This window comes from Carassius carassius, chromosome 35, assembly GCF_963082965.1.
Source record: "Carassius carassius chromosome 35, fCarCar2.1, whole genome shotgun sequence".
Lineage (NCBI taxonomy): Eukaryota > Metazoa > Chordata > Actinopteri > Cypriniformes > Cyprinidae > Carassius > Carassius carassius.
In genome coordinates, this window is record NC_081789.1 from 18,954,665 (window position 1) to 18,968,436 (window position 13,772).

A 13,772-nucleotide genomic window follows, 5' to 3' on the forward strand; every position below is an offset into this window, starting at 1 on the left:
TTAGATTAAACCCTAATGTACATAACTGATAAGAAAAAACTAAAAAGAAATATGAAAAAAACACATGCTGGGAATTCTGGGAGTGTCAATTTACTTTTTTTCACTGTACATTATACAATGACTTCTTCTTTTTCACTTCCAAAAAACGTATTTTTACCAGAATTTTACTGTAAAATAACATTAAATGTAATTACATTTATTCACCGAATATAGTATGGAAACTTACAGTTAACAGGAATTTACTGTAGCATTTTTAAAGTCTTTTACTGTTAAAATAACACTCATTTTATACAGTGTGCAAATGCATCTATAATGTTTGAGATTAATCTGTATTAAAATACAGAATTTCTGTGAGGTGCAGAAAATGGCAGCCACTCTTTATTTCCAGATAACCGCCATGATTGGAAGAGGAAAAACGAGCCAATCCTGCATAAATTATCTGCCATTATTATGTGGGTGAGCAGTGTTTCGGCTTCAGTTATCTAGGTCATCCCACGACGGCTTAGTGAGTTTTCATACGGCACAGCTATGTTTAGGTTAACCACACACATGCAGAATCTTGCAGAACCATAAAATAAATTCAGTACAGATCAAAAACGAGCTGCTGATTTATACCATATTGCACTGTAATTGCATCAAATTAACATATAGCACAAACAAAGACAGATTTCGAGATTTGGGCACAGTGGCAGAGAAGCTGGCCCCTGAGGTTCAGACCCACAGTGCCACTACTGATGATATTGCTTGGTAATATGCCTGCTGAGTTTGACCTCTGTCTGCTGTCACAATGTCATATGCTATCTGCCCTATACTGCCTGCTATTGCTCTCCTTCTCACCATCTCTCTTTTTCTCTCTCTGTCTTTCCCTTGGCAGCAGATGCACCGCATGCATGCCAAGACTACGGGCAGGCGCCATGATGGACAGATGGAAAGGGGACGCTCAACAAGTGTAAAGTGCAGAGGAAGTTAGCTTGAGCAGCGCTGTGCAAAGAGAGAGAGAGAGAGAGAGAGAGAGAGAGAGAGAGAGAGGGAGGGAGAGAGAGGTGGAAGAGTGTGAGTACCTGTACCTGCAGATGGCTGGCAGCCCCAAAGGGCCCTACTGTCATTACGCTCTCTCGGCATGGAAGAAAAACAGTTTTATCCAGAGCCCTGAAACTCAGGCAGCTGCTCTCTGTGCCATGGGAATCTAGCCAGCCTCGCCACAGACCCAAAGCTACATCGCTCGCCGAGGCGGACAGCAATGCAAAATTAACATCCAACCTCGTTTACTTCAATCAAGACTCACAATTTTATTCAAAAATTCAAAACAAATCTAGTATGAATTAATAATATGTATAAAATATGTTAATACTATATATTTGTGCATTTGACAGATGCTTTTATCCAAAGCAGCTTACACTGATTTATTTTATTAGTTCATGCGTTCCCTGGGAATAAAACCCATGACCTAGGTGTTGCAAGCACAATTTCTCTACTGTTTGAGCTAGTTTTGTTCTTGTTTTAAGCATAAATCTCAATAAATTGTGTTATGTGTATATATATATATATATATATATATATATATATATATATATCATATTTCCTTTCAAATATGTTTAGATTTTCATTTCTTCTGGAAAACAAGACAGAAAAAAACACATTCAGTACATTGCATAAGTGACTTTTTCTTACTCTTCTATAAAAGCATCAAAACATCCTCAAAGAAAGATATATTTCGTATATTTACTTTCAAGCAAGATATAAAATAAATAAAAAAGATACAAATATAACAATTTTATTGTGTCATGATTCATTGGCAGATGTTTCAAAAGCACAAGACTCACTAAATTAAATGTTTTTTTTAACAATCAGTGTATAGTAGCTGTCAAAACTGTATCATGTAAGTTATTTCTGTGGTTAGTTAAGGACACCAATCATGTACCCAAGCAAAATGCCAATACAAATGTTTACATATAAAATGTGAATTATTTATATTGTTGTGCATTTAATACTGACAAACTGCTGCAGACTAAGAAATTGGCAATATTCCTCTGTATACCTGTAAACTTACCCACAAGTGATGACATTACACTTTTATTCTAATAAAACTGAACACGTTTATCAGAAATATAAGAAGAGAAGATTATGAATGAAGTGATACTTAAAGTAGGTGGTAAAGTTGGCAAACGGTTAATATTTATATACTCTGTGTCTCTGATTATAAACACTCAGCTGAAAGGCAGCAGCATTTTCCACACCACTTTTGAATTACTCTGAAACAATTAGAGCAAAAGCAAACCAGCTAACAGACTCCTAAAACCAACCGCTTCAACTTAAATCAAATCTCATAGCATACAAAAGTCCATTACAGGAAATTAGAAAGAGCGAACATCTAGGAGAGGGCTTCATTCACTTTTATCGAGTCAGAGCACTTGCCTTTGGTGCATTGTGTACCAGTCAATGTACTGCAATTCAGAGAGGACTGATGTCCTGACAAATTGCTGCGTGTTAATGCGCTTTCTACCTCGCTCAGCCAGGGCCCTGGGGCATGCTGGGATGCATGGACAGACTCGATCTCGCCCTCAGGAACAATGCAAAGAAAATGTCACAGGCCTATGTTGGAGTTTAATGCATTGCAGAGCCTGTATAGATGTAAACGAACATAATTCAGATCTGTGTTAGAGCTGTGAGGGGCTTTGTTAGCTATGTGCTTTTATGGTCTGATTAAATTTAGAATTTGCATTCATTTATTACATTAGAAAGAGGAAAGAAAAGCAATCATTTCAATTCCACCTCCTCGATAAATCTATTTTCCGCATGCCGACAAGGTAAAGACAGATTAATCTTGCACCCAAATGGTTTGTATAGGCAAAATAAACACAGATAGAGGAAGCTTCAGCATGCTGCCAGTGTTTTCCTGCAAAAAAACAAAGGAAAAATTAAAAAAAAAAGAACAAAGCACGTGCGCTACACAATCAGCCATGTGTGAAGTACACAAGCACACCTCTCTAATTCACCGTTCAGTCTGGCAGCATGGGCAGCGCCAGTGAATTCTCTGAGCCGCCGCTCGGGCTTCCTTGTTATCTGCAGTTTGAATGCAAACAAAGCCGGCAAGCTCCGCCACCCCCCTCTATCCCCCCAGGCTTTCCTTGCCAGATAAATGGAGAAGGATACATCCTTAGGCCTAGATGACGTCCACAGACCTCACCCTGACAAATCCTTCACGGGGAGCCAGACCCGCAACCTCCATATGCACCTCGAAAGATAATTTGTGTGGCGAGTGAATCAATAATGCAACAGTAAATTCATTTAAACACACATTACTGATCCCGTTTAATTAATGGCACCTCAACTGCAATTTGTCAGTGTCACACACAGTCATGCCTTTGATATTTATACCAATGTTCAGTTTTCTCTCTGCAGGACAACCCCTGACTAATGCTAATCCTTAGCATGAGCTCCCACATTGCAGAATTAGATAGTGCAGCCTGAAAAAGACAACGTTTCTGTGAGGCGAAAGCAGTGGAAAATAATTTACAATGTAAATCACATTAAAAATAATAAAAGGAAGAGAATATATATATAAAAAAAGGTAAATGGTGAATATCTAATTAATGCAAACAAATACGAGCCACCTGATCAAATGCTTCAGAGATTATAAAAACAGCAATTGGTTGTACTACATGCTTTAAACAGCATAACCCTGTGAATGGCTCTTTACTGTATGTATCTATAGCCTTAAAGGGATAGATCACCTAAAAATGAAAATTTTATGTTTGTCTGCTCACCCGCAGTGCATCCAACATGTAGGTGACTTTGTTTCTTCAGTATCAAACTAAGAACTGTCCTGAGCGCATCCTGAATGCGTTCTCAACAGCCAGCGCCTGACGCATCTTCTTCTTCTTGCTTTACAGTAGATCGCAACTTTATAAGCTCAGGACACCCTAAAATGAAAATTCGGTCATTATTTATTCATCTTCATATTATGGAACTTTCTTTCCAGCACATATGCAGCAGAAATGACATGAAAAGTGAAATTTGTTTTGTCATTTATATCTAAATTTCAGCCTTTTATGTTGATTTTGTCTTTATCTCATGAAGACATCTTAGTACGCATCAACTTATCACATGTTTAAATTTATCACATATTATGACTTTATATCTCATAAATCGGAACTATGACACACCAGGTGGTAATTATGAGTTGAAATTGACATTATTATTATTAAAAATATTCAACTTTTTGTGTCATTAATTTTTATCTCATAATTATGACACAGTATTTCATCATTTTGCCTTTTTATCTCATAAGTTGCAATAATAATAATAATAAAAACAATAATGAGATACTAAATCATAATATGAGATAAAAAGTAAAAAATATTAAATTTCAAATTTATGTCTCATAATTATGCCTTAGTATATATAAATTAGACTTTTTGTCACATAATTATGACTTGGTGTGTGTGTGTGTGTGTGTGTGTGTGTGTGTGTTTGTATATATATATATACACACACACACACACACACACACACACACACACACACACACACCGGTCACTTTATTAAGTACACCTGTTCAATTGTTTGGTAACACAAATTGCTAATCAGCCAATCACATGGCAGCAACCTAATGCATTGAGGCATCTAGATGTGGTAAAGACAACTTGCTGAAGTTCAAACCAAACATCAGAATGGGGAAGAAAGGGGATTTAAGTGATTTTGAATGTGAAATGTTTGTTGGTGCGAGACAGGCTGTTTTTTTTTTTAGTTTTTCAAAAACTACTGGGATTTTCAATCAAAATCATCTCTAGGGTTTACAGAGAATGGTCTTAAAAAGAGAATATTAAGAGAATATCCATTGAGCAGCAGTTGTGTGGACGAAAATTCCTTGTTGATGTCAGAGGTCAGAGGAGAATGGGGAGACTGGTTAGAGATGATAGAAAGGCAACAGTAACTCAAATAACCACTCATTACAACCAAGGTATGCAGAATACCATCTCTGAACGCACAACACATCCAACCCTGAAGCAGATGGGCTACAGCAGCAGAATGTCATAAAGCTCAAATCATCTCAGACTGGTTTCTTGAACATGGCAATGAGTTCACTTTACTCAAATGGCCTTCACAGTCACCAGATCTCAATATAATAGAGCAGCTTTGGGATGTGGAGGAATGGGAGATTCGAATCATGGATGTGCAGCCGACAAATATGCAGCAACTACATGATGCTATTATGTCAATATGGACCAAAATCTCTGAGGAATGTTTCCAACACCTAGTTGAATCTATGCCACGAAGAATTAAGGCAGTTCTGAAGGCAACTTACATATAGACTATATATTCTACATACATATAGACTTTTTTATCTCAAATTATAATCTAAAATGCACAAAAGAATATACTTCATTGTACAGATGAACACAGTTAAAAAAAATATATATTCTTCAAAATTCTACATTTCACACAACAAAGTAAGACATACAGGTTTGGAAAGACATGAGGTGAGTAAATGATGATATCATTTTCATTTTTGGGTGAATGATATATATAAATACTCAAAATATGGCATCAATATGCAGAATATGAAACCACAGGCTTTGATATAAAATGATATTGTTAAGAACAGAGAAAACTGAGGTAAACTCCATTTTGGCAAAACTATCGCCACTTTGTTCTTCTTAGAACAGAGAATGTACCAACAATAAGCACAACTGCAGAGCTAACTTGACTGTGCTCAAAAAGTACTACTTATAGTATGTCAATCACAATTGGTAATACTGATGATATGTTGTGCCAGAGTTATTTTTAGTAAGGCAGAAATGTGACACTAAGAAAAACACCCGAAGCTATACTCTCACATGTGATGTTCTGTCAGTTCTGTGGCTACAAAGCTTGCAAGAGGGTTCGAACAGCCTTAAGTATGCTATCATGGCGTCTCTTGTGTGGGGCTTTTTATTTGTCGTCGTCAGGTTAATGAGCCCACCAGCCCACCAGCCCACTTGATGTCGAGAGGCCTGCCACAAAGACGCGTCTCATTAGAGGCTGTCTGGCACTGCGCGCAGAGACAAAAAGCACATTCACCCACTCTGAATACCGTCATGCTCCCCATTGCTGCCAGCCTGTAGCGCTGCACCCATGGCATCCATCCCGCAAGCACACGTCCTGGCTCTCAGCCAGTACCACCTCAGCCCTCTTCTGCATGAGAGAGAGCCCGGCGGGGCTTGGCCGAGCAGTGGCTGCAGGGGAACGTAGTGGGCACACGGCAGAGCTGGCACTGAGCCAGCGGCTGCAGCCCATCCCTGTTCGACAGCTTAAGCTCCACGTGCATTAACTCCCCCTTCAGTGCCAGAGAGAAGGTTCGCTATTGTGTTCTCAAACACACACTGGACAGTGTGTGTGTGTGAGAGAGAGAGGGAAGGAATCAAGTGACTATAATCAGTCAGTTACTCTAAGAGCAGTTACAGTTACAGTCTAAGAGCCATTATCTCCTGAGAGGGGATCAATAGTGAAAGATAGGAAATTTGGCCTATCCACTGTACTGCTGTGACGTTATCAACCTGCAAGCAGGAGCACCCCTTCACCAAGCCCCACAGTGGCATGCTGGGAAAATAGGAGATATTAAAATATAAAGATATTCTGGCCTGACGGTTTCTGTGGTTGAGATTTTAGCTTTAAGTATATGATTTTAAATATGATAATACCAAAAAAAGTTATCAAATTACGCTTCTGAAAGTCATATAAAAATTGCAACTGAATCAGTTTCTACTTCAACAATATAACCTATTTACCTGTGTGTGTGTGTGTGTGTGTGTATATATACTGTCAAACGATTAATCGCGATTAACTGCATTCCAAAAGAAACGTTTTTGTTTACATGTATGTGTACTGTGTATATTTATTATGTATATATAAATGCACACACATGCATGTATATATTTCAGAAAAATTTTATGTTTATATATTTAATATATTTATTTCTAAAATAAATTATATGAAAATAAACATATACATTTAAATGTATGTAAATATTTTCAAAATATATACTGCAAGTGTGTGTATTTATACATACATAATAAATATACACAGAACACACACATATATCATGTAAACAAAAACTTTTATTTTGGATGCGATTAATATATATATATATATATATATAAATATATATTCCCAAACTTGGGGTTCGTACAGGAACTGTAGGGGGTTTGTGAGTTTAATGAAAAGCTAATAATAAATTAAATCATACACATTTTCAATTAAAATAAAATAATAATAACATCAATCAAACACTTATTAAAAAAAAAAAAAATTTAACTTGTGAAACTTCATCATTAATTTTTTTTACAACCTCAGGGTATACTTTAAGTAAATATATTGAGTGAAAGAGGTTAAGATGCCATTTTTTTATTTTATTTAAAAAATAATAAGAATTTGTGCATTTTATGTGTTTGAAAGACAACAGCTTTCCAAAGCTTAAGTAATACCTACCTACTAACACACACACACGTTCAGAAATATAGTATGTACATACTGTACATAATACTGTATAATATATATATATATATATATATATATATATATATATATATGAAAATGTAATGAAATTTTCTATACAATCTTTTGACATATTTTTAAAAAATTTACTTTTTTTATGATTAAGGGCTACTGATTATAGTATGTGCAAAGCGAGAGAAAAATAGTCATTCAACATGTCAAATTCATCATACTGCCTCTTCAAACCATCGACCAGCTTCAGAAACTGAACCTTCTAAAAATACAGACAAGCTGTACTTAAGAACTACACATAAATTAATATACTTCATAAATCTACTAGTATCTTTCAAAATATGGGCCTGGAAGAGCTTCTGTACCTTACTCTCTTCCACAATTTATAAAACGTGGGCCGAAACAGCTGAGCTGACTGCAGTGATGTCACTTGCACTGATGGAATGCTTTGTTCCTCAGTGTGTGCGCATGCCACCTGGGTCTGAGCAAGAGCTGCGAGATGCACACTGTGTGTGCTGCAAGATGGCTGATGCTCCATTCAATTACACCAGCCACTGAAGGCTCATGCAATGAATCCAAACGCTGTTCAAAAATACAGGCACGTCTTACTGTATATCTGCTGTCTAGTGTTAGCCACAGTGGATGCACGATTATTTTAAATCTGACATAAAAGTGAGCTTTATGTATATGAAATTGCAATCCAATTTCAAAGCACATCCATTCCAACCATCAATGAGTTGGAGTGTGTATCTGTTGGTAAATGCAGTAGGAACAGCAGTAAAGGTAGCTGGAGCATTAATGGGGAATTATACTCATATATTTTTAGTAAGCCTTTGGGCACTTCCAGTGTCCCTAAAAGAACATGGTTGCTAGGCAACCATTATTGTTGCCATGGAGATCCACGTGTTGGCAGCTGCTGCAATCAGCATTAACTCAAGGCACATATTCTCATTCCAGTAGTCAGGCGTTTGCAAGGCAACTAGGACAGCAAGTGACTAGGATAGTAATCGCATGGAAACATATGTTCGCCCATCATTCACTGCATTAATAGCATCATAAATGGCCAAAATAATCACCGTAGTTTGGTGCAAATAATGGCTGGTAGAATAAAAAATCACTTTAAAGTCTGACACCCCCATATTAATTTGGTTTATGGTTTGCACCCCTTTTGGCTATAAAGACAACTTGTGCTTAATGAAAAATGCTGCATATGATGAAAAGAAATAAAAACGAAATGTGCTAAAAATGTAAACTAAATAAACCAGTTCTATTGAAGTCAAAAATATTATATAAAAAGACTAACTCAGCCTGACTACATTAATTAAACCAACTAATATGATTTTATTTATACTACATTAAGTACAAATACTGGAAGCATCTGCTCAGGTTTTACAGTGTAAATCACAGTAATTCTCTTTGCATATGTATATTTAATTATTTTAATAATTAAAAACAATGCATCAATTAGATTTCAATTAAAAACCAAACCTCAGTCAAATGTCTTGCTTTTACAGAATGCATGCAAAATCCTTTACAACCACATACAGCATAAATCTGTCATCAATTCATTTGAGTTTAGCTTAAGCCTTTAGATCCTTTAGCGGATCCACCAAAGCACATGAAGATTCAGTAGCGCATGTGGGCGGATGTGCAATGCGAAGCCTGAGCTGCAATTGAAATTTCCAGCCCCTTTGGTTCTATCTGTCTATTTGTTTATGCTGACAAATTGACTATTTCCAGTGGAACTGCGTTAGCCAGTTGTACAGCATTTCAAAGGCTGTGGGGGATAAGTGATATTTTCAAAAGATTAAATTGTTTGTTGCAAAGCTGTATGCAAACCTATTGAAACAATTGAGGCATTGGATGAACTACAGCAATGCAGAACACACACACACATACACAGAAAGTGTAATAACTGTTATTTGGGGTGCTGATTTATCTGTCACTTTTCAGGTGACATCTAAGAGATGCATTGTAATAAAATGACAGATATTTAGTAGAGAGATATTCCCATGCTTCAAGTCTACTGTCGTTGCTGAATACCTTGATATTTACCTGTGATATAGTTTAATGCTAAGGAAGGTTAGAAGAGATTGCAGTATGAAAAGTGCTTAAAATTTTCCTTTCATAGGAAAGAACGTATGAAAAATAAACCTTTAAAGGATAGTTTACTCACCCTCACATCGTTCCAAATGTATAGGACCTTCTTTCTTCTGCAGAACACAAAAGATGATGCTTGAAGACCTTTTAAAGATATTAAGAACAACATTATAACTCATCGAATTCAAGATGTGATGACAGAAATCTCATTTTCAGGTGTACTTTGCTTTTAAGAAGATACAGTATATTAACACTTCCATTCCATTTTGTTATGTACATTTTAGCCTACAGCATCACACAGTTTGATAATGTTTAAGCAGACTTTTGATATAAACATCAGTATTCATGCAATTTGTAATATGTATACTGTGCAGTTTAAGTAAAGAATGAACCAGAGGGTTCATTTACTTTTTGCTTTACTACTCTGCAAAAAATTAAGATCATTTTGACAAAAAAGTAAAATTTGCAATGCAAAATAACTGTTTTTATTTCCAAGATTATTATAGTAATGCACAGTAAACACTAAACTAGTATCCTTTTCTGAACATGGGCTAATTCTAAAGAGCCTCATCTGATTATTTTTTTATGTGCAGATTTGCTAAAATACATTAGAAATTCAGGAATGGACTTAAAAATCTCCATTTACACAAAACTAATTCTCTCTTATCACAAAATTCTTTGTAATGACCTCTTCAGTCCTTGGGTATAAACAATGGGTAATTTTTTGCCAGGTGAGTTAAGTGCATGTGGACAGGTGACCAAAGAGTTGTTCGCTCAAGTCAGAGCTGGTCACTACTGTACAATTTCTCGCTTTCTTTAATTGCCAGTCAAAAAACTGATGCTGGCAGGGAAATAAAAGCAGAGACTTGAATGTTAAGAACAAACTGTAATGGCCTTTATTGTCTGTTCTTTCTTTTTGACATTTAACAGCTCAGTGTGAGAGCGGCTAGTAGATCAGATGCCTCAACATGTATGTTTGACCTCAAGAGATGTAGGACAGAAGAAGCCCAAACACAGTCATGTCCTTTCTTGACCTGTAAGGAAAAAGCAAAAAAACAAAGGTGACAATGGTTCATGCATATGAATGGTAAACACACATATATTTAGAATGTGAGTGAGTATAAAGCCCAGTGTATCATGGATACTTTATATAAAACTACAACACTTAATCACAATCAGTGTGCACAGATTGAGCCTAGTGCACAGTATACAATATGTGAAGGGCAAAAGCACCTAAAATAAACTTCAGAGGCCTGTAGTGCATTCTGATTGGTTTGTACAGCCTGACCTGACTCCACTCCTATACCTATAAATCCTCTAAAGCAGCACTCATTGGGAGTTTTAACAGCTTATTAACAACTAAATTAGGTCACAGTGGGAGAGAAGGGGAAACAGACCTTAGTTATGTTCTTTCACATGGATGAGGACTGTAACCTTTACAGACCATGTGAAAAACGGAAGACTCCCCTCCCAGTCCAGCTGAGAGCAGAATGTGGAGGATGAGGAACACAAATCTAAACCGGGACTTCTTAAACATCACTCCATCACTGACCTACTGCTGTTTGCTCAGCACAGAGAGATATACAGTATACAAACACTCAGGTGTGAAAATAAAATCCACATTGTAGATTAGCAAGGCTGAACGAGTCTGATGCACAAATATGCTGATATTTTTCAAATATTCTTCTTGAAATGAATAAAAAATGATTCCATTTTGCTTATGATGATAAAGACAGTATATTGCATATGACAAACAGACCAAATGTTGCATTAAATTGCAAAAAATACAAATCATTTATGTTGGGTGTTTTTCTTCACATTTAAATTTTAATAAAAGTCGAGATTTGACTGACCATTATAGTATGCACTCTGTTCGTTATTTGAAATTGAGGAATGCAATTCTAAAGGTCAGATCTCCTCAAAAGCATGGATTTACATGCTCACAAATATTCAGCTCACAAAATCAATTACCTAGCAGGATAGTTTATATGAAGAGCATTTCAAGATAATATTCCATGTGCCAGCCAGAGTCAACGTACATGTTAAGTGATTTAAAAGAGAGAGAAAAAAAGACGCAAATTTAGTGGGTTTTATATTTTTTTTTATCGTAGGTACAGAATGTGACGATGGCTCGGTCGGTATTGGAGGAAGCTGAGCCATACCCCTCATCTAACCACAATGCGTTTGATTTGTGACGGAAGCTCAGCAGTTTCGCAGTCTTTATAACGGGATTTTTATGCAACTTACTTATTACGTTTAAGAATAATGCATGCTAAATTTGCAAAAATATATGCAATTTAAATAAAAGCACGCGTCAGTGTCTCGTCTTTCACGTTGTGTGATTTGAACGCAACATGCACCATTTTGGTAAACTAAGGGAAAACAACGCACCCGCTTACATTTATATTTTTTATGCACAAACTACATTGCATAATCGTTCGAACAATTATTTGCATGTACTAAAGTGTTTAATATAGTATCAGATAACTGTTTGAAATGTTGTGACATGCGTGCTTGTGTTAACCAGTTTACAGGTTCAGTACAAAGTTGTATACTACACTTAGCTGCTACTTAACATAAATTCAATACATTATTACTCTGATTATAGGCTAGGATATTTCGTTAAAATACGTTAAGTTAACATTTTATTTATTTTTTAATTAAACTGGTAAAGATATGAAAAATGAACCCTGCTTTCCAGTCATTTCAACTGATGCTTCATGGTCTGTTAAAGATGTTTCATGGTCAGTGCAATAATATTGTCAACATAATTCATCGCTGTTAAATATGATGCGACATTAAAAACATGCCATCTCTAGTATGACAAGCAAACTAGCATAAACAATAACTAATCCGTCGTGAAGATTTTTAGAAATGATTTTGGGCCTGTGGAGAAAAATCTCATTAACTCTTTCAGGCGTAATTTACATTGTTAAGATAGTTTCCTTTTATCTTTTGAAACCACGACAGCTCTGACTTGTACAAAAAAGAACATGCACTAAAACATATTAAGTCGCGTGTTACGGTTAAAAACGTGTAATCTTTGATTAACATACCTTAAACCATGCTTTATAATCTAATGTAAAATAGTCTGCTGCATATCTCTACATGTAAACGTCTCAAATTTCTGTCTTACTTGAGAGCGAATATTTGAAGTCCTTTCATCCAGGAAAAGATGATCATTGGCTCCGTTTATTTCTAACATATACGTCTTATTCATATAGTCTACAACATCAGAAGTCCTACTGGCCCAAGCACTCGTAGCTACCAGATTTTCCCTGAGAAACAAGGCCCCATGGCCAACCTAGATTAAAAAAAACGTTTATCTGTTTTGAAGTGCGGAACAATAGGTGATGCCCTGTGACCCCGCGGAGCCTCGACCTCGAGCAGGGTCATTGTGGGGCACAGGGAAAGGGGGCTTTGGGGCCTGAGACCCAATGCACTGACCCGGAGCTTCGCCATTCATGCCGCCTCGCTGTGATTGCCTGCAGCATCTATTGTTTCAGTACGAACAATGGCGTTTTCCCAGGGAAAATAAGCTCTTTAAAATTCCCTTTAAAGTTGCATCACGACAGTAGCACGAATTGAGTGGCTGCTTTGGAGGGTTTGATGCACAAGGAAATTTATTGCATTTTAATCAAAAAATGTATCATATCTTAGTTTTTTTCTCTCTCCTTTGAGCAAGTTATTAAATCTACCTGCCAGTTTGTTTTCCATCGCAGACAGAAACGTTATGATCACAAAAAAGTGTGATAAATATAAAGACTAGCCTCTGTAGCTCCTCCTAAAAGTAAATTCTAGTAGCCTACCTTAAACCGTTAGTGCGGACAAACACAAACGACAGTAAAACTTTACTCTCATTTTGTCCGTTTTGTATTTCTGTGTTGTTCCTTTGCTTCACGTGTCGATGGCTAAAAATAAAAAGAAATACATCCGTTGACATGACAGACAGCTACGCTACTTTGATTAATTATTAATGCTGCATCACTTCTCACTGGCTTTTCTTGAAGAACCAAAAGCATTTCTATAAAAAAGTACTTAAGACAAATGAGATAAATTAATCCACAATCCTTCATGTTTTTCTGTAATATTCAAACAGAAAGATAGCCTATAGTCCACATTTCATTGAAGTTATAAATGCTTTAAAAAAGAAAAAAGAAAAAAAAGATTTTTTTTTATTTAAC

At 36.2% G+C, this 13,772-nt stretch overlaps 1 long non-coding RNA gene across 1 annotated transcript; it reads right to left on the reverse strand.

The window, feature by feature from the left end:
• Positions 1–1,879: 1,879 nt before the first annotated feature.
• LOC132116143 (uncharacterized) lies at positions 1,880–4,146 on the reverse strand. Its single transcript, XR_009425602.1, has 3 exons — positions 3,768–4,146; positions 2,984–3,467; positions 1,880–2,896 (listed from the first exon to the last, which is right to left on the reverse strand). It is a non-coding gene; the product is annotated as an uncharacterized LOC132116143 (long non-coding RNA).
• Between the last annotated feature and the right edge of the window lie 9,626 nt (positions 4,147–13,772).